This window comes from Paroedura picta, chromosome 9 (genome assembly GCF_049243985.1).
Source record: "Paroedura picta isolate Pp20150507F chromosome 9, Ppicta_v3.0, whole genome shotgun sequence".
Taxonomy (NCBI): Eukaryota; Metazoa; Chordata; class Lepidosauria; order Squamata; family Gekkonidae; genus Paroedura; species Paroedura picta.
This window is the reverse complement of record NC_135377.1, coordinates 4,346,809-4,372,869: the sequence shown is the minus strand read 5'-3', so window position 1 is coordinate 4,372,869 and position 26,061 is coordinate 4,346,809. Positions and strand designations below refer to the sequence as shown.

The window sequence follows — 26,061 nt, the reverse complement described above, 5'->3', positions numbered from 1 at the left end:
CCTTCCCTTCCCTCCCCACAACAAACACCTTGTGAGGTCAGTGGAACAGGGAGAGTTCTGAGAGAACTGAGATTGGCCCAAAGTTACCCAACAGGCTTCATGTGGAGGAGTAGGGAATCAAACCCAGTTCTCCAGATAAAGAGTCCACCAGTCTTAACCACCATATTTCATGGGCTCACCACTTCTCCCTTCCCCACAATAGTTACCATTTTAGGAAGATGGGGCTGAGAGAGTTCTGAGAGAACTGTGAATGACCCAAAGTCACCCAGCAGCCTTTGCATGGAGAGGGGGATCAAATTAGAGTCCATCACTGTTTAACTACTCCTGCGTCCACTCCCAAAATCTCCAGGTATTTCCCAACCTATAGCTGGAAGCTCTAACTTCTGTCCTGCTTGTGTACATGCTGAACTGGTATTCCAATAGCATACCTTCCAGCCCTGGCCCAAGGAATTATAGTGCAGATGTGGTATAGAGCCAATGTTCCGAAGTAGTGTGGGACCAACTGCAGACCAACACAGATACCCTCTGAAACCCCAAGGTGGGGATTTCTTGGGATTTGGTAGGTGAATCCTGGGAGGGTGGGGTTTGGGGAGGGGACATAGTGTCCACCTTCCCAAACAGCTATTTTCCTCAGGCAAACTAATCCCAGGAGACTGGAGATGAGCTGATATTCTGGGAGAACGCCAGGTCCTGCCTGGAAGTTGACAACTGGACAACAAAATAGTTAACCGCGGTAAATAAATATCATCTACTCTCTGGTCTGTTTAATTAATCTCTTGCCTCGTTCAGGGAGGTGAGATTTTTGAAAGCGAGAGCCCAAGACATTTGGCCTTGGGTGAATATTGAGAGGTTAAGGAACCAAAGTCAAGCACAATTCAAATAAACAGATTTGCCTTTTCACATCTCTCCAGCCTGAACTGCAGCGGGTAGACTGTCTGGCTAATTTTTCGGGATCCTCCCCTGCAATTGTCTCTTGAGTAGAACTCCCACTGACTAGGGGCATTTCCCCTTTCTGTTTAATTCTCCCAAAGCACTGTGTTTAAATGAGCTATCAGTGATTTATCATTGTATTTATAAACAAAGGGTTAAACGTCTTTCAGTTTTTTTTAATCTAAAGGTTTGCTTTGTGTCTTGGCAAGACCCAGTGCAACTACGGCTCAAATTGGCCAAATATGGTCCTTTTCTTTTGTGAAAAGTAGGAAGGTCGGCTTTGTCCGCCACTCTGGAACATGGAGTGTCATGCGTAAGCCGAGCAGAACAGGGAGGAGGGGTTCTTTTGGGGAGGGGGGAGGATGAAACACAAATGAGAATCCTGTGTGGAGCCGGGAGACAGGATGCCAAGCTAGTTAAGGGAGGGGAAGAAGTTTGAAACGGGATGCAAGATGGAATTCTGCAAGCTGGCCCGCTGGTTTGGTGGGAACCTCCTTATTTGATTTCGTTTCTCCTGCTGGAGGGGAACACGGACCGGCAGGATGACTATACTTCCACACCAAAAGAGTGGCATCTCAGTGGCAAAAAGGAACTGTCGGCAAAGAAAGTGAAGCAGAGCAAACCAACAGGGAGCATCAAACACAGAGCATCAAAACAAAACAAACATAGACAGAGGCATACTGGGTTATTTTAGAGCGTTTTGGGCCTAATTTAGGGGAAGCATAGAGGGAAAAAATCATTGGGTTTTACTGTTTGAATCCAGTGGCACCTTTAAGACCAGCAAAGTTTAATTCTTGGGGTATATATAAGCATCCGTATTAATGCACCAAGAAGAGTTATATGAAGCAGTGTTTCTGCACCCGAAAGCTTATACCCAGAATGAAATGAAAGCTTATGCCAGCCTTTCTCAACTTTTTTACTGTTGAGAAACCCCTGAAATATCCTTGAGGCTTTGAGGTCATAAAGGCCCAAATACCATAGTGTCCCATTCCACCAGCAACACAATGCTGTCACTTCCAGCATGCACCAGAAGTAATGTGCTGCACTACCATAGTAATGATGTTTGGGGGGGGGGGGCAACAGTGGCGTGGCTTCTGGAGTTCTGGCCCTGTTCGTGAACCACCTGATGGCTCCTGGGTTTTGGCCATTGTGTGGCACAGAGTGTCAGACTGGATGGGCCATTGGCCTGATGCAGCATGTTTCTCTCATGTTCTTATGTCTTAGGCCAGGGGTAGGCCACCTGTGGTCCTCCAGATGACCATGGGCTACAATTCCCATGAGCCCCTGCCAGCGTTTGCTGGCAGGGGCTCATAGGAATTGTGGTCCATGAACATCTGGAGGACCACAGGTTGACTACCCCTGTCTTAGGCAGTGTTGTTTGGTATTTTGGGAATTTGGGGGGCAGCAACTGTAGGAGGGCTTCTGGAGTCCTGGCCCTTGGTGGACCTCCTGATGGCTCCTTGGTTTTGGCTACTGTGACACAGAACGTTGGATGGGATGGGTCATTGTTCTGACTCATCATGGCTTCTCTTATATTCTCATGTCTGGGGCAATGATGCTTTGTATTCTAGGTGTTTGGGGGAGGGGGCAATGGTGGGAGAGCTTCAGGAGTTCTGGCACTGCTGGTGGAGCTCTGCTGGTGTCTCCTGAGTTTTGGCCACTGTGTGACACAGACTGTTGGACAGGATGGACCACTGGCCTCATCCAACCTGGCTTCTCTTATGTTTTTATGATGACTGTTCAGGTATCTGGCTGTGTCGACCAAATACGTAGGTAGGAGTGTCAACCTCCAGGTATGGTTGGGAATCTCTCAGAATTACAATGGATCAGTAGACTACAGAGGGTAGCTCTGTTGAAGATTCCACCCCCAAATCCCCAGGAATCTCCCAACACAGAGTAGCCAACACTGTTAAACATGTCCCTGAACGGGGAGGCTGGTGAACATCAACAGATCCACCGAGGTGCTAAGTAAACTTTCTCAAGCCTTCTATGCCCTCTCTAACAGGCTTGTCATTTTCTTTGGTACCTTTGAACACTGGCCAGGTCCTCATCTCCACTGAGTTTCTCTTTGACAAACTGCAGAATCACCTCCAAATTTAATTAAGTGCCATTAGATTAAATGGTGACCCTTGACTTTGAAGATAAACATTTACTTCTTATTCAGAGCGGGGCATTCGAACAAGAGAGAAAACGATAACTCTGACAACGTTCATGTATTTATTAAACACGAAGTCTCATAAAAGAAACCATGACAGGCACTTTAAACATTGAGATGAGGGACATTTATGTGAGAAGCGGCCTTATATCGAATCAGGCGATTGGCCAGTCTAACCCAGAAGTCTCTATGGCTGGCAGCACCTCTCCTGGGTCTATGGCAAAGGTCTTACTGTGATTTGGATGCCAGCCAATGAACCTGGGAGTCCCTAATTGGGAATTTAGGAGTAGGATGTTGCCTATACCAAGTCAGACCAGCAGTGGGAGGGCTGTAGTAGGGAATATAGGGGGTTTATGACAATGGCTATGGTATAGGTTCACTTCTGTAAAAAAAAAACATAGGCAATTCTAGGAATTGTTTGAAACTCTATGGTAAAAAAACACATTTTATTAGTGAGGTCAAAAGGGTTATATCGTACAAGTTTTCCAACCCCACACTCATAAACCATTCATCCATCCATCCATCCATCCATCCTCTTCTGTCTCTCTCTCTCTTCATTCATTCATTCATTCATTCATTCATTCATTCATTCATTCATTCATTCATTCATTCATCCATCCATCCATCCATCCATCCATCCATCCATCCATCCATCCATCCATCCATCCATCCATCCATTTATTCGATTTATTTCCCGCCACACCCAAGGACGGCTCATGGCATGTTACAAATGTCCAATAAAACACCAATAAAAACCATTAAAATAGACAACAATCACAGTAAAAAACTGAGCAACATAGCAATAATAACTCTATAAAACTCCCCCACCCCCCACCCAGCCTCTATCTCTGTGGGGATAGAAAGAGGGGTCAAGATCTCAACGGATTGCTGGCTGACCAGGGAGAGGGGTCGATATTCAAGGGTATGATCCAATGTAAAGAAAGCTGGCCTGGAGTCCGTAGCATGGTAAACACCAAGACGTTTTTGGAGAGATGTACTTTCAAGAGTCAAAGTTATAGAATCCCAAGAATTGGAAGGGACCATCCAGGCCATCTAGTTCCACCCCCTGCTCAATGCAGGATCAGCCTCAAGCATCCAGGAGAAGGATCTGTCCAGCCGCTGCTTGAAGACCCCCAGTGAGGGGGAGCTCCCTACCTCCTTAGGCAGCCCCTTCCACTGCTGAACTAGACTCCTAGAATCCTAGAGTGGGAAGGGGACATAGAGGCCATCTAGTCCCACCCCCTGCTCAGTGCAGGATCAGCCTCAAGCATCCAGGAGAAGGATCTGTCCAGCCGCTGAAGTTCCCTTTAGTTTCAGAGGGTAGCCATACTGGTTGGCAGTATAACAGCTGGATTCAAGTCCAGCAGCCCCTACAAGATGAAGGGAGAATTCAGATGCAAAAGTTCCCTTTGTTAGACAGAGGAAGTTAGAGCAGTTCCTCAGTGGAACAGGCTTCCTTGGGAGGTGGTGGAAGTTCTTGGGAAGTTTTTAAGCAGAGACTAGAAAGTCATCTAGAGCAGTGGTCCCCAACTTCCGGTCCAGGGACCGGTACCGGTCCGTTGATCAGTCGGTACCGGTCCGCAGCTCCTCCTCATCCTCCTCCCCGGCTGCTGCCTCGGGGGCTGCCCTGCCACTCTGCCGCCTTCTCACCTTTGGTTCTCTCCAGTGGCTGCCATGGCTGGGGCTCCCCCTCAGTGTGGCACTGCGCAGCTGCTGCTGGCAGTGCCCCCAGTGGGTGGAAGGAAGTCAGGGGCGCCGGCGGGAAAGCAAGCAGAGCACTGGCTCAGGTGGCGGTGACATCCCTCGGCAAAAGACTACCCACCCCCCCGGGCCTCAATAAAATTCTCAAGCCTTGACCGGTCCCCGGTGATAAAAAGGTTGGGGACCACTGATCTAGAGCCTCTTGTAGCGCAGAGTGGTCAGGCAGCTGTCTGAAAGCTTTGCCCGTGAGGCTGGGAGTTCAATCCCAGCAGCCGGCTCAAGGTTGACTCAGCCTTCCATCCTTCCGAGGTCAGTAAAATGAGTCCCCAGCTTGCTTGCTGGGGGGTAAACGGTAATGACTGGGGAAGGCACTGGCAAACCACCCCGTATTGAGTCTGCCATGAAAACGCTGGAGGGCGTCACCCCAAGGGTCAGACATGACTCGGTGCTTGCACAGGGGATACCTTTACCTTTACCTTTAGAGAGTCATCTGACATGGATGCTGATTCAGTGAACTTAGGCAGATTGGGAGTGGGCGGGCAAAAAGGCTTGTGTGGGTGCTTGGCTCCTGAGGGCTTTTCTTGCATGCTGATCACCACTTTAGGGTCAGGAGGTGAATTTCTCCCAGGCCAGATTGGCTAGGGAGTCTGGTTTTCTTGAGGGGTGGGGGCATCATCTGGACATGAAGTCAGGGTCACTGTGGATGGGCGGTAGTTGTGAGTTTCTTACATTGTGCAGGGGTTGGACTAGATGACCCTGGAGACCCCTTCCACCTCTATGATTCTATGATTCTAAGAGAAGAGCTGGTGCTTTGTCCCCCCGTTTTTCCTACCTGAAGGAGTCTCAAGCGGTCCGATGCCTGCTCAATGAGTGTTGTGCATGCTCAGTTAACTAACAGAGCATGTGTATCATTCTTTTTATCAGTCTTAGGGTCTGCGAGCCGCATAATTATGAAGACCCCCTATCATAGTGCAAACGCCCCCTAACTGCACAGCTCCCAAAGGGCCCCTGGAACTGCAGGGCCCCTAGCAAATACTACGTAGGCTCCTAAGATTAACTGCTTCTGCTGCAGCCTACAACCCGTTTCTGCTTATGAGTAGACGTGTAGAGAATGTGCTTCTCTCCCATGCTTTCCTCGTTCCTAGTTCTGTGGCGGGGAGCTAAACCGGAACCATGGCCTGCTGCCATGCGGGCAAGCTTTTTAAAATCACCCAGATGGCGTTGTAGACACATCTGGTGACTTAAATGAAAGGATGGCGTTTATTCCGAAGACATGACCCCGGACACTGCCTCCTGTAAACATCCCTTTGCCTCATTAATCCTTGGAGTGCGGCGATATTTACGTTCAAACGTGAACTGCCTAATAAGGGCGAAATTGCAGCAGGAAAGATTGAAATATCCTCTCTTCCTGGTTTAGGCACATACAAATACACCCCTGTCGGGCTTCCAGAAGGCTTGACCAGAGGTTTCTTCCGAGGTGCTGCTTTCCACTGTCACAACTGCTTTTCTTTGGAAAGCTATTCTGCACTCCAAGGGGTTTCTACACTACCAGGCATATGTTGGCTTTATAACCCTGGCAAAATTCCTGGGTTTTGTTCAAGAATGAAATCTAGGACCTGAAGAACCATCTAGTCCCAGGGGTAGTCAAACTGCGGCCCTCCAGATGTCCATGGACTACAATTCCCAGGAGCCCCTGCCAGCGAACGCTGGCAGGGGCTCCTGGGAATTGTAGTCCATGGACATCTGGAGGGCCGCAGTTTGACTACCCTCTAGTCCAGTGGTTCTCAACCTTCCTAATGCCGCGACCCCTTAATACAGTTCCCCATTTTGGGGTGGCCCCCATCCATAAAACGATGCAAGTGTTCTTCCACAGAAATTAAACAAAAACTGACCAATGGCATGAAGATCCATTGTTCAGGATTGTATATAAATCGTTTTTTTCCCCCTGGGGTTTCTCAGTTCAGTTCTGCCTCTTGTCCCACCATGCCGATCTTACTCTTTTCCACTGCTCCAGACAGGCAAACGCTCTATCTCGATCTACCCCACAAGGCTGTTGTGTGGATGCCACCCCCCCCAGCCAAGCTGCTTGCCCTGCCGCGACCCCTGTGAAAGGGTCGTTCAACCCCCAAAGGGGTCCTGATCCCCAGGTTGAGAACCACTGATAATCACTCATATAAACATACCCAAACACCAAGGTTATCTTCGGGGGGGTTGTGTTTCGAGTCTTCCTACCATCTACAATTAGGTAGGTGGCAACCTGAGAGAGGACTTTATCAGGGCACTACCTGACCACTAAGGTCATCTTCTAGGGCCATGTTTCAAGTACCACCACCTTCTGTGCTTAGGTAGGTAGGAACCGAAGACACGGCCTTCTTGTTCATGGCCCCAAACTATGGAGCTGTCTTCACCTGTACCCTTCTATTGTTGTCTTCCACCATCTTGTTTCATCTGGCATTCCTTCAATGATCCCTTGCAGGGCCTTCTTCGAAGTTCTGGTTTTAACACACACCAGTTCTTAACACATATAGAATATGGACAGCAGCCAATGAAAGCTCCAAGTGAGCTTCACTCATTGTGATACACACACTAACAAGGAAACACAGCACTGAAAAATTTGGCCAGCCTTTGGAAGAGAGCTAATGACTGAAAACTAGACATCTTCTTTCATTAAGTGACTCTGAGACTTTACAGCTCTTGCCTTGGAGTTTTTATTGGTGTGTGTTAAAACCAGACCTTTGAAGAAGGTTCTACAAGAGCTGTCTTTGGGTTCACATGGTGCAGAGCAGACTGGTTTGCAATAGCCTATGGGCTGGACACATGTTTTTAATTCCTATAGATGTTTTTTTTTAAATTACGCAACATAAGAGTAAGATAATTTTAACAACAATACAGGCATTCAGCCTTTGTAGGTCCCAACAGTTTCCAGTTAGGTTGTTTTGGTGGAAGTTAAGTCTACCATGGGGAAGAAATGGAGGTAGTGACAGATTTTATTTTCCTGGGCTCCAAGATCACTGCAGATGGGGACTGCAGCAAAGGAATTAAAAGACGCTTGCTCCTGGGGAGGAAAGCTATGGCAAATCTAGACAGCATCCTAAAAAGCAGACATCACCCTGCCAACAAAAGTGCGTTTAGTCAAGGCTATGGTCTTCCCAGTTGCAATGTATGGCTGCGAAAGTTGGACCATAAGGAAGGCCGAGCGTCAAAGAATTGAGGCTTTTGAACTCTGGTGCTGGAGAAGACTCTTGCGAGTCCCTTGGACTGCAAGGCGAACAAACCGGTCAGTCCTAGAGGAGATCAGCCCTGACTGCTCTTTAGTAGGCCAGATACTGAAGATGAAACTCAAATAGAAGAAGAAGAAGAAGAAGAAGAAGAAGAGTTGGTTCTTATATGCCGCTTTTCCCTACCCGAAGGAGGCTCAAAGTGGCTTACAGTCGCCTTCCCTTTCCCCTCCCCACAACAGACACCCTGTGGGGTGGGTGAGGCTGAGAGAGCCCTGATATCACTGCCCGGTCAGAACAATTTTATCAGTGCCATGGCGAGCCCAAGGTCACCCAGCTGGTTGCATGTGGGGGAGCGCAGAATCGAACCTGGCATGCCAGATTAGAAGTCAGCACTCCTAACCACTACACCAAACTGGCTGTATACTTTGGCCACCTCATGAGAAGGAAGGACTCCCTGGAGAAGAGCCTAATGCTGGGAGCGATCGAGGGCAAAAGAAGAAGGGGACGACAGAGAATGAGGTGGATGGATGGAGTCACTGAAGCAGTAGGTGCAAACTTAAATGGACTCCGGGGAATGGTAGAGGACAGGAAGGCCTGGAGGATCATTGTCCATGGGGTCGCGATGGGTCGGACACGACTTCGCACCTAACAACAACAACAACAAAGTCTACCATAGAGTTTTTGCCCAAAAGCCAGATTGTCATACCCAATGTAATTGACATGCTGCTGTCATTTTGGGTGATGACAGCAAGTTGTGTTAATTTGTGCTGCTCCTCTACCCCGGAATCTGCCCCCCCCTCTGACAGCTACAAGGGACTTGCTACCCTACACAGGAGCCAACCGGACCCCATCTTTGGGGTACGGAGGCCCTTTGCTATCCAAGCCCCTAAGGAATAGGTATTTAATTTTAGAAGTGCGACATCACTATCACGGCTAGCGCCACTCGATGAGTCTGTTCCTTTTGGACTTTGACAAATCCCCTTTTAAAGCCATTGAAGTATGTGCCCATCTCTACATCTTTTGGCAGCGCATCCTACAAACTGTGCTTTGACAGAGCTTCCTAATTGTTCTTCATTGAAAAGTATTTGTGGGGTGGGGGGGACGGACAGGGGAAATTCCAAGCCGAGTCTGACACTGCCCTCTTCTTCTTTCCCTCATCAGAGATCTCTAAGCCACTTCACCTCCTAAAAATGCTTTGAAGGAAAGTAGCTGACAGATGGCACAACAATTTCCCTTCTACGTCTAGGGCTGCCGGTAGGGCTACTAAGGGAGGAGTCTAACCAGCAACGGGAAGAGGCCTAGTTTATTCTCTCTCTCTCTCTCTCTCTCTCTCTCCACCTCCATCCATCCTTGCTCTTTTGTAGCTCCCTTGGGAAAACTGTGAAGGAAATACATTTTTTAAAACACTGTAACGAACTATGGAACTCACTGCTACTGGAAGGAGTGCTGACCACGAGCATAGATGTCTTAAAGGTAAAGGTAAAGGTATCCCGTGTACAAGCACCGGGTCATGTCTGACCCTTGGGGTGACGCCCTCTAGCGTTTTCATGGCAGACTCAATACGGGGTGGTTTGCCAGTGCCTTCCCCAGTCATTACCGTTTACCCCCCAGCAAGCAAGCTGGGTACTCATTTTACCGACCTCGGAAGGATGGAAGGCTGAGTCAACCTTGAGCCGGTGGCTGGGATCGAACTCCCAGCCTCATGGGCAGAGCTTTCAGACTGCATGTCTGCTGCCCTGCCACTCTGCGCCACAAGAGGCTCTTACAAGTGGGGTAGACAGGTTTATGGAGGACACTGTCATTGATGGCTCCTCTTCTTCAGGGCACTACCTGACCACTAAGGGACCCTTCACCGAGCATTGCTTAGGAATGTTTTATTGTCTGATTCAGGGTTACCTCGTCTCTCCTGGCCACTAAGGGGGGATGGGGGGGGCTGCCAGATCCAGGCAGGGAAACTCCTGGAGATTTGGGGAGGCAGCCTGGGGAGGCCAAATCTCTAAATAGAATTAAATACTCAATTTTTTATTCATCTTCTCTTATTGTGCCTACACAGTCATCGTCCCCCCCCCCCCCCCCAGAGCAAATACCTGCTTTGCAGGACAGGTGCTGTTGCATTGTCCCTACTGAGGTTCCTGCCGTATTTATTACGGTCATTGACAAGAATATCAAATAGCATAGGCAGGATTAAGCGATATAATAAAACATAAACAAGAGAATGAATCTTTCTGTAAGACCGTAGCAATTACAATAAAAACACAGAATTATAAAGTTAGTTGAGTAATAGCTGATGAATGGCTGTAAGACACCCTGAGATGCCAGGCTCAACAGGGGCCATCTATAAATGTAAATAATCATAGAATCATAGAATCATAGAGTTGGAAGGGGCCATACAGGCCATCTAGTCCAACCCCCTGCTCAACGCAGGATCAGTCCTAACCATCCTAAAGCATCCAAGAAAAGTGTGTGTCCAACCTTTGCTTGAAGACTGCCAGTGAGGGGGAGCTCACCACCTCCTTAGGCAGCCTATTCCACTGCTGAACTACTCGGACTGTGAAAAACTTTTTCCTGATATCTAGCCTATATTGTTGTACTTGAAGTTTAAACCCATTACTGCGTGTCCTCTCCTCTGCAGCCAGCAGAAACAGCATCCTAAATAACAAACAAACAAACGAGTAATCCGTCCAATGTAAAAATAATAGACAAGGCATCGATAGTATCTGGCTGAGAGAGGAAACTATCGATGGATGGCCTTTTCAATGCTACTAACTCAGAATATGTGAGAATTTTCACTTTATTGCGTTAGTGCTCTCCCAACGGAATGGAAATTTTAAAAGATCCCTTTACGAGAATGACCGTATATCTGCCAGGGTGAGAACACAGAGATGGCAGAATATGTGATACCTGAATGCAAGATTTAACAATCAAATTTGGCAAGAGCTCATTGCTGTAGCTTTCTCATTAGCCAGAGAAACACCAAGCATGTGAAAATGCTCTCGGACAGGAACTCTTAAAACTAACTCTGAAAGTTCCCAAATATTCCTGTTTGGCTCTTAAGAGTAGGGGGATCTTGGACTAGCCCCCAAGAGCAAGTCATATTTTATCATTTTATTACATCGTATTTTATTTTTACATCGTATTAACCAGCTAAGTGTACAACTCTAATGAATCAGGTGACCTATGGTTTTTCTTTAAAAGGAAGATTCATTCTCTTGTTTATCAAATCTCTTAAGCATTGCTACTAATACTGTATAAGCCAGGGGTAGTCAAACTGCGGCCCTCCAGATGTCCATGGACTACAATTCCCAGGAGCCCCCTGCCAGCATTCGCTGGCAGGGGCTTCTGGGAATTGTGGTCCATGGACATCTGGAGGGCCGCAGTTTGACTACCCCTGCTATAAGCAATTTGATATTCTTTTCAATGATAGTAATCAAGGAATTCGATTCAACAAGAACCTCAGTGGGGTACAATCACCCTATAAAGCAGCTATTTTCTCCAGGGGGAAATATCCATGTAGGCACAATAATCCACAGCTCAGCAAGGGAAACAACATCCAACTTTACTTTTTGGAGTAAAACTTGCTTGCAGAGTTGCAGCAGTTAAAGCACAAACAAGAACTGGTATATTCCTTAGAATCAAGTGGGTCGCCGTGTTGGTCTGAAGTAGCACAATAAAATCAGAGTCCATTGGCACCTTTAAGACCAACAAAGATTTATTCAAGGCGTGAGCTTTCGAGTGCAAGCACTCGAAAGCTCACGCCTTGAATAAATCTTTGTTGGTCTTAAAGGTGCTACTGGTTTTATTGGTATATTCCTTGTTTCCAAAAAACCTCTTCAGTGTGCATACAGAATTACCGTCAGCCATGGTCTTTTAGGAATGTGAATTCGGCAAAACGCGTGAATTCGGCAAAATGTTCTTAAATGAAAACTCAAGTAGTTTCCTGAGAAGGGAGGTAGAACCTAGTGACCTTTGTGTTGGGTTTAGGGACTGTTCAATCTTCCCAGGCAAGCTGGATCCCGTCAGATCTCAAAAGCTAAGCAGGGCCTGATTAGTATTTAGATCAGGGGTAATCAAACTGCGACCCTCCAGATGTCCATGGACTACAATTCCCAGGAGCCCCTGCCAGCGTTCACTGGCAGGGGCTCCTGGGAATTGTAGTCCATGGACATCTGGAGGGCCACAGTTTGACTACCCCTGATTTAGATGGTAGACCTTCAAGGGTTTGGGTGGTAGTTCCTCCAAGGAACACTAGGATGCAAGTCATGACACGGATGCAAGCTACCTTTGAAGGTCCCTTTCTGGATCTTCTGGCTACACTACACGTGCCATTCGATAAATAAATAAACGTATCCCGCAGGACTTCCGAAATGTTGCCCCCGAAAGACTTACCTGTCAGGTAAAAGCTGAGCTTCCACGGCAGACAGATGCCAAGGAGCCAAAAAGCAGACAAGCTCTCTGCTAGGTGATCAATTCTCTTCATTCAAGATGCTTGGGAATTATCTGCAGCAAAAAGTATCCAGAATATATATATATATATATCAAAATCTTCTCTGTCTGCTGTGCGCTCTCTCTTCTAAATATAGTATTGCGAGGAAAAAAGGGCGGCTGGGTGGAGAAGAGGCGCTGGGAACCAAAAAGGAAAAAGAAAAGTCAAACTCCCGGTTGTCCGTCAATGCTCCGAATGTCTTTGCAAGCCGTTGGCAGGCTGCCCTGGGACGGCTGGATATTTATTAAGTGACGGGGAAGTTGCTGAGTATTTGAGCCATCTGCTGAGTGGTTTAGCCTTATTTATTTCTTTATTTATAAATTGGTGCTGTGGCTTTCAACAAATGTTCTCAAGATAGCTTACAGGAAACCCCCGCCCCCCCACCCCAGTACATTAAAGCCCCTTAACAAGTATTCAATTAGAATAATAAAGTGTCGCGAAGGACAAATAGAGAGAAAACTACAAAAAGCGAGACTGAAAAATCTATATTCTGGCAGCCTGCAGCTGGAATGGTCTTTTAAAGTAAGGATGTTTTGGTCACTTTTCTGTATGAACATAGTGCAAAATCTGTATTGTGCCTGATTCAACAGCGTATGAAGAATTCGGAGCATCGGAGGAGATCGGTCGTTAGCATATTCAGATTAGGAACTTCCTGAGGTTTTCCAAAGATTCTCCTCTGGTATCCTGATAGCTGACTTCCTCCCTGATTGCCTCTAGAACAGTCGGTCAGTTAGACTGTCAGGACTATCTCTCTCCTCTCTTATCTACACAGTTGCTTTTCATCTTAATAAAAATAATCAATTCATTAAGCTGTCGTTGCGTTGTTCCTCCTTTGCAAATCTAAACTCCGCCATCAAGCACTGTCTGCTCAGACTGGCCGTAGCTCTACAGTCCTTCAGGCTGAGATGTTTCCTATCACAAAGAGTGCTTTTGTTTTGTTTTTTAAATCAGAGTTTCATGGGATTGAACCTGGTGCCTTCTGCGTGCCGAGCAGATGCTCTACCTCTGAGCCAGGTCCCCACCCCAGTCCATGGTGCAAATCTGGCAAATTGCTTTTCAGAATTCTATACAACAGGCAGTCTCATATAATCTGAGAGCTCTTGTCTCAGCACTCTGTGGGCTCCTCTTACGAGAGAATATTCTCTCTCAAGTATAGTAGCACAACAAAAATTGAGTCCAAGAGCACTTTTAAGACCAACAAAGATTTATTCAAGGCATGAGCTTTCGAGTGCAAGCACTCTTCTTCAGACTAAATGGAACAAGGATCCTAAGAGTACAGATACAAGGCAAAAATTAATTAGCAGGAAATTAGTAAACTGTGTCATAACTTCTACATTCTTTGCTTTAAAAGGTAATTAGTCTTTTGGGTTCAGTTGTAGTTCACAAAAACATTGGAGAAATTAAAATGTCAAGGTTAGTAATTCAGGGCAGACACTTTCTCAGTTTTGAAAAGAAATAATTCAAAGAGACTAGTTTCTTGCCCCATCTGTCTCCACCCAAGCATGGAAGCAACCCCACAAGTGACAAGCCGTGCTAGTTTGTTATCTTGTCCTGAGACCAGAGAGTTAGATTTGAAATTACATTACTACTTATATCACATTACACTCACATTGTCCCAAATAAAATAAAAAGAAGAGAGGACTGTAAGGAATGTGGAAAAAAGAGCTGAATGAGGTTAGCATAGGTAGTGAGATAAGAAACCAATGTCCTTGTTGAGTCCTGGGTATTCCATTGTTTTGAGTGCTGTAATAATTTGCATTTCTGCATTCTCCCCTTCTAGTCTGTTCTTGAAAAATTTTTTTGCAATAAAACAGCTACTTTAAGGTCCCTTATTGAATGTCCTTGAAGGGTTCCCCTACACAGTTCTGTGATTTTTGATATCAGACTTGTGTCCATTAATTCTTTGGTGGAGGGTTTGACTTGAACATTAAAACACCTTGGTGGCTGCTACTTTGTGCTTGGGCCATGTGGGTTGGCAGAGTTGGCAGAGTTTCAAAATGTTGGCAGAGTTTAAATATGCACAGGAAGGGTGAGGCACCAGCTGTTTAAAGAATAAGTAGCTTTACTAAAGAAGAGAAGAGAAGACTGACCTATCAGCCTAACCGACTAACGATTGTTCTGGAGTCAGTGAGGGACGAATTGTGCTCAAAGGACCAATACCAGAAAGTTCCTATTCTCACTATGCTAAATGCACATCTCCTCCGCTGCCCCCTGGAGTTCATTCTTCATACACTGTCGAATCAGGCACATTGCAGATCTTGCAACTTCCAACAAGAAGCAAATCTCTCCTGGCCCCAGCTGACAGCAGCAACCATTAGTTGTCCCTTCCTGCCAAAACTGTCCCTGTGTCCTTGTTAGAGCAAGTGGCTGATGAAAGAGTTTTTAAGTGGATTAAACATCTGCTCCCTCAATTTAAACGCAGTTACAAAACCTGGACACCGGTGTGGTTTTCAAGCTACCAAAGGAAATTAGCGAGAATGTAGAGCAGGGTTTCCAATTCTAGGTGGGGAGGTTCCAACAGATTTGGGGTTGGATCCTGGGGACTATGAGGTTTGGGAAGGGAAAGAACCACAGGGCTATAATCCCACAAAACCCACCCTTCAAGGCAGCCTCCAGCAGTGTGGATCTTTGTCAGCCAGAGCCATGATCGGTTCCGACAGCTAAAAGCAGACCCTCCAAAACAGGCAGCGGTTTCTGACTTCCGCAACCCAGGGTGGAGCGATTCCTGGTTCGGGCAAGCCTTGAGGGGGGCCTCTCCCACTGCCACCCCCAGATGCCCTTCTGGAACACGTGTTTTGGGCCAGCACAAGCGATGTGCTCTTAATGCCCAGGACCTAGCGAGGAGAGACAGCAACGAGCCTGGGGGACCTTAGTGCAGAATTTGTTCCAGTAGTGGCGATTTGACAAATGGGTTTCCCTGCTTTGGAAGGGGTCGAGTAAACAAAGCCGTCCTCGTCTGCGTGGGAGAGCAGACGAGGTGATGCCCTCTTTGACACCAATTAAGCGAGCAAGCAAAGGCCCTGCGGCCTCCATGCGGCGCTCCCTGCCTCAGCTGCACTGGGGTTTGGCGTTTATGGTAATGGAAAGGAAAGCAACACAAAGAATTCCATCATGCAGCAAAAGCTAAAGAAGGGGCCGGATGAAAACGAAGGGGCTGTGGAGTGGGGTATGCGGGGAAAGGAGGGTCACTGGGCAGATAGTGCCCAACCCCTAGGAGAGGGCGTGCTCTGGTGTGCCCGTATCATGTGGGTGTGCCTACGTCACTTCTAGCAAAAATGAGAAGAGACGTTGAGATTGCTGTAGCATTGCAGTAAAATTCTACGGTGCGCCGTATGGCACTTCCGGCAAAACCCACAAGTGAAATGGGGATGATCTAGGATTTCACAAAAGCTCTGTGCTTGCTTCTGGGTTTTGGCGGTGGTGACGTAAGTGTGACAGTGTGATGTTGGCGCACATTGGTCCATCTCCTCATATTCACTGGCTGGTACCCAAGGTGTCAGGAGGCAGGGGGAAGAAACATAAGAGAAGCCACGTTGGGTCAGGCCAATGGCCCACCCAGTCCACTCTGTGTCACACACAGTGGCCAAAACCCAGGAGCCATCAGGAGGTCCACCAGCAGGGCCATAAGAACATAAAAGAAGCCAGGTTGGATCAGTACAGCACAGTGTCACAAAGTGGCCAGAATCCAGGGGCCATCAGGCATTCCATCAGTGGGGCCATAAGAACGTAAAAGAGCCCTGTTGGATCGGGCCAGTGGCCCCTCCAGTCCAACACTCAGTGTCACTCAGGGGCCCAAACCCAGGGGCCATCAGGAGGTCCACCAGCTTCCTTAAGAACATAAGAGAAGCCATGTTGGATCTCTACCCGAAGGAGGCTCAAAGTGGCTTACAGTCACCTTCCCTTTCCTCTCCCCACAACAGACACCCTGTGAGGGAGGGTGAGGTTGAGAGAGCCCTGAGATTACTGAAGAAGAAGAAGAGTTGTTTCTTATATGCCGCTTTCCCCTACCCGAAGGAGGCTCAAAGTGGCTTACAGTCGCCTTCCCCTTCCTCTGTAGTCCGTGAACATCTGGAGGGCCACAGTTGCCCACCCCTGATCTAGAGGAGGTGGGGCTGGGGAGGGGAGGGGCTTCAGTGCTGCATCCTGACATAGACTCCACCTTCCAAAGTGGCTTTTTCTCCAGTGGAACTGAACTGAGCCAGCGTGGTGTAGCGATTAAAAGCCAGGTTGGATTCCCCACTCCCCCACATGCAGCCAGCTGGGCGACCCTGGGTTAGTCACAGGCCTGTCAGAGCAGTTCTGACAGAGCTCTCTCAGCCTCACCTACCTCGCAGGGTGTCTGTTGTGGGGAATGGAAGGGAAGGTGATTATAAGCCGCTTTGAGATGCCTTAGGGCAGAGAAAAATGGGATATAAAAACCAGCTCTTGTAGAGAAAATGGATGCTTGGAGGGTAGATTCTAGGTCATTGTGCCCTGCTGAGGTCCCTCTGTTCCCCACCTTCTCCAGGCTGCACCCCTAAAATCTCAAGGTATTTCCAGGCCAAGTAATGGCAACCGTAATGGTTTCCACTCTCGGTCCAACAGAACAAATCAGAGACGTAGTAAAATACAGCGTTATTAACTTGATTCTTTTAAGTCCGTTTCTTCCCATTCCATGCAGAAGTGGCCCTGAAGCCCATTATGCATGGAGTGGAAGGTCCGCATTCGTGGTGGAATAGCGGCGGCTAAAATCACCAATTATGCACGCTACAGGCGGCAACCGGGCGCAGAGTCAACGCATGCTGCCGAAAAAGCCATGTTAGCAAGATGCAGAAGAAAGTGGAGCTTCCCGGGACCAGAAGCAGCTCTGGAGTAGCCACGGGCATAATCGGATACTCTGGGTTTTGCCACCATTGGGTTCTGTCCCGTGCGTAAGTGGTTTGCTTCGCTTCTTCCTCCTCCGTGTTCTCCATGCCGCCGTTTCAGTGGCCGTGCATAATAGGCCTGACTGGAAGCAAAGTAATGCATTGTAGGAGCCTCAGACAGGGACCCAAATCTGGGTCAGCTGAGGCCAGGCTTGTAAAAACCTGGCTTTTTTCTTTCTGAACTGAAATGGCAGAAAGAGTTCAGATGGCATCCCCGTCCCTGAATGGCTCCTTGCTCCCTTTTGAACTCTTCCTGGAATGTGTGACGGATGAATGATAGCTGGATTTAGAAAGCTATAGGATTCCTCATTGGCTTTGCATATATTTCAGGTCTGTATCACCCTCTTTTTGGCCCAAGAACTCACAGAACAAGCCAAGTAAGTCCACTTATTTCTTTTGGCTAAGTCTCCATCCTCCTTCTTTCCTTCCACTGGAAGGCATGGTTCTCTGCCAGAAGAAGGTGGAGTGGAAGAGTCGCCAGGCCTAACTTCATGGAAGGGAGTTATTGGGCACTGCTCAAGTTTCCCAGCAATCCAGCAATCCAAATTATGGGGTGGGGAAATATCCTGCCCTGCCCTGGATACCCCAGACTTGTCTGAACTTCAAGTGGGTTGCCATGTGGGTCTGAAGTAGCACAACAAAAACAGAATCCAATAGCACCTTTAAGACCAACAAAGATTTAGTCAAGGCATGAGCTTCTGAGTGCCTGCTAATTTTTAAAAATTGAAACCTTCTCAAATCGTAGATGCATAGCGTTTATTGAATAGCACCCAATATGGAATCATAAGTCTTGAAACTTAAGAAAAATATTCTCATTTGGGGGAGGGACTTTAGCGAGAGGCATGCTTTGTGTGACAACTTTGGGAAAGAATTATTTTAGGCTTTACCTGCATGCTTATAACCCTATTTGTTGCTCCAGGCAGTACGCTTAAAAAAACAACAAAAACAACAACCAAGACTCCCATCTGTGGGAGAAGAGAGTGGGAGGCGGATGCGAGGGTGGGACATTGGAAGTGGAAATAGCGCTTCTTCTCCTCCACACATTTCTTTGGCTGGCGGCCTGCTGGTTGCTCTCCTCTAGCTACATAGGTTGGGAATTCAACTAATGTTATTCCCCAACTACCACTATAAAATGGCAGATATTTATTTATTTATCATATTTATACACCGCCCTCCCCTGAGTCTCAGGGCAGTTTACATGGAACTGGAATTAAAAAAAACAGTACAAATAACATGATAAATTCAGCATATATATGGCTAGGCATTTGCTGCCACAACTCGGGATGTGGGAAACATCATGCAACACACCAAAAATGTTGCGTCTTCAAAAGGTAAGCGTTACGCTACATTAATGGTGTGCAGAAAAGAAGTCCCAATGGTCATTAAATTCCTCCAATGACCTTTTGTTTACTAATGTCCATTTATTCTTTTACACCAGTTTCCGCACATAGAGGCTTGGTATCTTTTTGACCATAGCTGTATCCCATCACTGAGATTTCCTTCTCAATGCTTTTCCTTTCTTGTTATCTGCATGGGAATTCTACATGCCCCCCCCCTTGCATGGGATATGGCCATGTGCTGTGCTTACCCCTCCCCCCACCCCTTGTCTGCCATCTTGGCTGTCCTTGAGAGAGGACCAGTGACAGCTGGCATGCTTCAAGCTGGCCGTGAGACCCTGCCAAAGAGGAGCATGGTTCCCATGCGACCGTGCGTCTTCTCTGACACATGCCAGGCCTGAGAGAGGACAGCACTAGATCTGCAAAATGGCCCTGGCTCCGGAAGGGGGAGGGAAACGCCAGGGAGCACGTCAAGGGTGGGAAATGAACTGCCGCTGGAATAAAGGCTGCTGCTGGTAAGAATATCTTTCCAGAGGAATGAATGACAGGGCTTAAAATAAATGTCTTCCAAAATGAATGTGCAGTAGGGTTGTGGAGTGGGGGTGGGGCAGGGTTGCAAGCTTCAGGCTGGGAAGCCCCTGGAGGTATCAGGTGGGGGATACCTGGCTTGACAGTAGGACATGTGAAAGGAACTTTGGAGTTGAATATGAGCCAAGAGTGTGCTATGGCAGCAAAGAAGGCAAATGTGATTCTAGGCTGCATTTTTAGGAGCAGAGAATCTACAGCAAGGGAAGCTAGAATGCCATTCTATTCTGCATTGCTTAGACCTCATTTGGAATTTTGTGTCCTTTCCTATTAGAAAAAGCCTCATGTCGTAGGTGGTTTGCAGATCAGACGGCTGCAAAACGCACAGGAGCAGAGAGAGTTTTAAAAAGCGGGCAGCCCGGTGCCTTATGGTACGGCCAAGCTGTGTTGCTTCTGAGTACACGGCTTCAAAAGCAATATACCTTCCAGGAAGTCTGCCGTTTAGGGACTTGCTGGCAGCCTGAGCTGGAAGCAATTAAGACTGCAAGCTGTAATGGGCTGAATCAGATTAAGTAGATTAACCAAAGAGATTCGTCAGCAGGGGAGGGGAGCGGGAAAGGAAAGCTGTTGAGTTTGAATGTGTTACTGGATGGATGCTACTCTGCTCGGCAAACAGTTTGACGGTCTGTTCTGGTGACTTCAGCCACACACTACAGGGCTGTCTCCTGGATTAGTTCATCAAAGTCAGTACTGTCTATGCAGATTGTTAGTGGCTCTCAGACTGAAGTCTTTCCCATCACCTACTGCCTGGTCCTTTAAACTGGAGAAGCCCAGGACTGAACCTGGGACCGTCTGCATGCCAAGCAGATGCTCTACCACCGAGCCACTCTTGTTCTCCAGAAAATCAGGCTGAGGTCTTTCCCATCACCTACTGCCTGGTCCTTTTAATGAGAGATGCCGGGGATTGAACCTGGGACAGTCTGCGTGCCAAGCACACGCTCTACCATTGAGGCTGAGAAAAGGAAGGACTTCTGCAGAGTACAATGCCATAGAGATCACCTCCCAAAGAACTGGTCTTGGTTGTCTGGAAATCAACAGGAATCGTGGTAGATCTCCAGGCCCCACCTGGAGGTTGGCAACCCCAGCACAATGCACTCCAGTTAGTGTTGCCTCTTTCCTGGAAGTGCAACTCATCTCCAGGTTACGGATGTGTGGGAAAGGATGCTGGACTAGATGGACCATTAATCTGATCCAGCAGGTTGTTCTCGCATTCTTATTGGGGTTGGTCATGCCCTCTGGTTGGCTGCTGTGTGAGATGGGATGCTGGGTTAGATGGACCACTGGCACGATTCAGCAGGTCTCTCCTGAGGGTCTCATCAGGGAGACCCTCTCCTGAGGGTCTCATCAGGCCTTGGCCTCTCTGCCCTGTGGCTGGCCCTCCAGAGGAACTGGCTGGCCCCTGGGTGAGACAGGAGGCTGGACTGGAGGGACCCCTGGTCTGATCCAGCAGGGCTCTCCTGATGTTCTTAGGAAGGCCTCAGCTTCTCTGCCCTGTTGTTGGTCCTCCAGAGGAACTGGTGGGCTCCTGTGTGAGACAGGAAGCTAGACTAGATGGACCCCAGGTCTGATCCAGCAGGGCTCTTCTGTATGCTTAATATTTTATTGCACGATTATGGAATCTTTGCACTTGGAAGTTGAGCCAATGTTTTGTTCCGTGCGCTTGCAAAAACGTTCCCACACTCTTCGCCCAGACTCCTTACCTCAAAACCAGTCTCTGAACAGGAAAAATAAAATGTTGTCACTTAAGAAAAGGCATGGAAGCAGACTGCTGGCTCCCAAAAATATGTCCTCTTCAGTAAGAAACCCTCCCCCACCTCTTGGCTTCTCAAGGGAGGAAATGTTTATGCTCCGTGGGTGGCCGCGGTTTTTAGAAACCCGGGATTTTCCTCCCTTCCTAATATATTCATATTTGCGCATGGCGGAATTACATAACAGTGTCTTGTACACCCCCTTTCCTGTCTGAAGGCACTTTAGGGTTGCCAACCTCCAGATGGTAGCTGCAGATCTCCTGTCACTGCAGTGTTCCCAAACGTTTCTTGGGTTCCCAGGTGACATCCCTATGTGTCCCCCACACCACACATATGGACTCACACCTACTGCAAATCCAAAACAAAATGTATTGCCTACCTGTCTGGGTTGTTGTACAGCAGCCATAGAATCATAGAACCATAGAGTGGGAAGGGACCATACAGGCCATCTAGTCCAACCCCCTGCTCAACGCAGGATCAGCCCTAAGCATCCTAAAGCATCCAAGAATCCATATTTTAGTCTGGGAAATATATATATATTAAGTTGACCAGATTTTAACATTGGTAAAGTGGAACACCATTGACCAGGGGGTGGGGGTGGGGGGTTCTTGATTAAAAATTTGGTCTATATGGAGCAACAAAAATTTTCATAGAACACATAGAATGCAAAAATGGTATTGTAATATATTTTAATTTCAACATAAGTACAATTTGCCAGGTGCCCCCAGATGTCCCTCCAAAAATGGGACAATCTGGTCACCTTAATATATATATAAGTGACTGAGGGGAACCTCCACATTCATAGGCACTAAACCTCTGAATCCAAGTGCCAGGAGGCAACTTCAGGGAAAGAAGAAGAAGAGCTGTTTCTTATATGCTACTTTTCTCTACTGGCAGAAGTCTCAAAGTGGCTTCCAATCGCCTTCCCTTTCCTCTCCCCACAACAGACACCCTGTGAGGGAGGGGAGGCTGAGAGATCCCTGATATCACTGAAGAAGAAGAAGAAGAAAAAGAAGAGGAGTTGGTTCTTATATGCAGCTTTTATTTACCCAAAGGAGTCTCAAAGTGCCTTCCCTTCCTCTCCCCACAACAGACACCCTGTGAGGGAGGTGAGGCTGAGAGAGCCCTGAGATTACTGAAGAAGAAGAAGAGTTGGTTCTTATATGCTACTTTTCTCTACCCGAAGGAGTCTCAAAGCAGCTTACAGTCACTTTCCCTTTCCTCTCCCCACAACAGATACCCTGTGAGGGAGGGGAGGCTGAGAGAGCCCTGATATCGCTGCTCGACCAGAACAGCAGCTTTATCCATGCTGTGACTGGCTCAAAGTCACCCAGCTGGCTGCATGTGGGGGAGCACGGAATCAACTGGCTCGCCAGATTAGAAATCGGCACTCCTAACCACTACACCTGAAGGCCTGTAATTGGCCCTCCACAGGAACTGATTTGCTGCTCAATGAGTCAAGATGCTGGACTAGGCGATCCATTGCTCTTATTCAGAAAGGCTCTTCTTATGTTCTTATCCCTCCTTCACCACAAATATTCTAGCAGCAGTTATTTTAGCTCTGTTTGATGATGATGGGTATTGGCAGCAGGGTGTGTGTTTGATTTTAATGGTTTTTAATGAGAGTTTATTATGTATGCTTTAAATGGTTAACTGTCTTGGCAGTCCTTGCAAGGGCAAAGCCAGGATGCAAATGTTGTAAATCAGGGGTAGTCAAACTGCGGCCCTCCAGATGTCCATGGACTACAATTCCCAGGAGCCCCTGCCAGCATTCGCTGGCGAATGCTGGCAAGGGCTCCTGGGAATTGTAGTCCATGGACATCTGGAGGGCCGCAGTTTGACTACCCCTGTTGTAAATAAATAAATGAGTATGAAGAGGAGGGTCTCTGACCCATTGGTAGGACATCTGCCTTGCCTGCAGAAGGTCCCAGGTCCTGGAATCTCTAGTGGAAAAGAGCAGGTGGCCACCAAGCGTGAAAGATCTCAGCCTGAGACTCTGGAGAATTGTTGCCATTCCGAGCAGACAATACAAACCCTGATAGAATATGGATGGCATGGGTTAGTCATCGCTTAGAGACAGTGAGGACTCCCCAGAAGAGGAAGGGGCCAGTATAGCCAGCAGACCAGCAGCAGCAGAAACTGGCAAACAAAGAATAGGTGCAAACATGTCAAGAGTTAAAGCCAAGAGATATGCTTCTCTCCCCCCCTCCAGCTCTGATCCAACAGATGAAAACCAGCTGCCTGTTTCCAATTCTCTACGATCACCTGTGTCATTAGAGAGGCGAAACCAGAGGCTTTGAGCAGAGCTGCAGGCTTAAAGGAGAAGTGCTTGCCTTATGGCTACTTGCTGAAAGTGAGGAGGAGTTGTTGCAGGATTAAGTCTGAGCTGCTGGCATTTAATTATAAAGTCTCTTGAGGGACATTAAGGGGGTGTGGACGTGATGTAGTTATATGCGGACATATTCTCTCATCTGGAGACCTTGATCTGGACTGAGAATAACACAGCTTCTTGTGGCAGAACATCTGCTTGGCGTGCAGAAAGTCCCAGGTTCAATGCCCGGCATTGCCAATTGAAAAAGGATCATGTGAGAAACCTCTTTCAGACACTCTCAAGAACTGCTGCCTGTCTCAGCAGGCAATACTGATTTTGCCTGATTCAGCAGAAGGCTTCATGTGTTTCTGTCATTCCTCCTGGGAGAAGAGAAATATCTATCAAATTTTAACCCTGTCCTTCCTCTGTAAAGCTCAGTGTGGCAGACAGGGTTCTCCTGCAATTTGATCATAAAATCATGGAGACAAGGGACCCCCAGAGTCATCTAGTCCAACCCCCTGCAGGAAATTCACAACTACCTGCCCACCACAGTGACCAGATGATGCACCTCCTCCCCCAAAACAGAATCCCTGTCCAGTCTGGCCTGGACCTTGTCTGCACACAATAGATAATGAACTTTCAATGCACTTTCAAAGTAGATTTTCCTGTTTCGCACAGGAAAATCCAGCTGCCAAAGCACATTGAAAGTGCATTATCCTGTGTGTGCAGACTAGGCCCTGGAGAAAATTCACCTCCCGACCCCAAAGTGGCGATCGGCATTTTCCTGGGCAGGCAAGAAAGGGCTACAAGAGCCAAGCATGGACACAATCCCTTCTGCCCACCCACTAACCATCTGCCTACATTTTCACAACAACCCTGTGAGGTTGCTTGGTGAGGTGGGAAGATTGAGCATATGACCTCAGCTCACCCAGGGAGCTGAACTGGGGAGTAGCAGCTTGATGTCTTTGAAACAGTAGCCGTCCATGACGGGAAAAAACCCGAGCACATCAGCGCAATCATAAAACTCTCAAAAACTAAGATGAGAGCAGCAGTGAAACGAACAAGCAGCACAGACCTATAAAAATAGCAAAGGCCCAAACCTGATTATCTGCCAGAGAGTCCACACCATCTGAGAAGTCAAACCGAGGCCTGGCATTGTTACTCAGCTACCCAAAGTCTTATTTCGCAGGGTGTTTGTGTCCACATGGGGTTTCCTGTGGCGAGGAGTTCCACAGCTTTGTGTGAAAGAAGCCACAAACAGACCTTCCATCCTGTTCATTTTATATTTTCAAAACAGTTTTGCCAGGCTTCTGGCATCTGTTTTCAAGGGAGGGGGTGGCAGGTCATCCAAAAACACGCAGCGGTGAGTCAGGACTGAGTCAGAGGCCAGACACGGATCCCAAAGCAAGGCTGGGGAGGTGTCCGTACCTTGGGAGGACGCTCGTGCCTGTCCTATTAATAGGCAGATTTGGAAAACTGATCCCAAATGGAGCTTCCTGTTGACTCAGACAGGCTGCAGCTCTCCAGGGTCTCAGGCACAGATCTTTCCCATCACCTGATTCTCTTTCAACTGGAGATGCTGGGGGCTGAACCTGCGACGTTCTGCATGCCCAGCAGATGCTCTGGAAGGCCTATTATGCATGGCCGTTGAAACGGCGGCATGGAGAACGCGGAGGAGGAAGAAGCGAAGCAAACCGCTTACGCATGGGACGGAATGCAACGGCGGCAAAACCCAGAGTATCCGATTATGCACGTGGCTATTCCAGAGCCGCTTCTGGTTGTGCCCTGGTCCCAGGAAGCTCCACTTTCTTCCGCATCTTGCTAACACGGCTTTTTCGGCGGCATATGTTGACTCTGCGCCTGGTTGCCGCCTGCAGTGTGCATAATTGGTGATTTTAACTGCTGCCATTCCACCCCAAATGCGGACCTTCCACTCTGTGCATAATGGGCCCTATTGAGCCAAAGTTGATTCCCTCTCCCTCATTTTGCTGTTCAGTGTCCTACACTCCATGAATGGTTCTGTCTCCCCATTATGAAGAAGAGTTGGTTCTTATATAATGCTTTTCTCTACTTGAAGGAGTCTCAGAGTAGATTACATCCATTTTCCCTTTCCTCTCCCCACCACAGACACCCTGTGAGGGAGGTGAGGCTGAGAGAGCCCTGAGATTACTAAAAAAGAAGAACAGTTGGTTCTTAGATGCCGCTTTTCTCTACCCAAAGGAGTCTTAAAGCGGATTACAGTCGCCTTTCCTTTCCTCTCCTCTCCCTACAACTGACACAGGGGACAGGATGGCTCTCTTGAAGAATTTGAAAGGTGGTCACTTGGAGGAGTGCAGGGAGTGGTTTCTGTTGCAGAGGAGAGGTCCCAAAGATACCGGCTAGATATTAGGAAAAAATTGTTCACAGTCAGAGTAGTTCAGTAGTGAAATTGGCTGCCTCAGGAGGTGGTAAGCTCCTCTTCACTGGCAGTCTTCAAGCAGTGGCTGGACAGATATGCTTTAGGACAGGGGTAGTCAAACTGCGGCCCTCCAGATGTCCATGGACTACAATTCCCAGGAGCCCCTGCCAGCAAATGTTGGCAGGGGCTCCTGGGAATTGTAGTCCATGGACATCTGGAGGGCCGCAGTTTGACTACCCCTGCTTTAGGATGATGCTAAAGGGGGTTGGACCGGATGTATTCGATGGC

At 47.8% G+C, this 26,061-nt stretch overlaps 1 protein-coding gene across 2 annotated transcripts in view; it reads right to left on the bottom strand.

The window, feature by feature from the left end:
- GPR20 (G protein-coupled receptor 20) overlaps positions 1-26,061 on the bottom strand; it is a 36,680-nt gene that overhangs the window by 5,774 nt on the left and 4,845 nt on the right. Inside the window, exon 2 of one of the 2 annotated variants that reach the window (XM_077351373.1) lies at positions 12,394-12,504. The exons of the other annotated variant lie outside the window; for it this stretch is intronic. The gene's annotated coding sequence lies outside the window, so the exon portion shown is untranslated. The remainder of the gene's footprint in view (positions 1-12,393; positions 12,505-26,061) is intronic. 2 annotated transcript variants of the gene reach the window in all.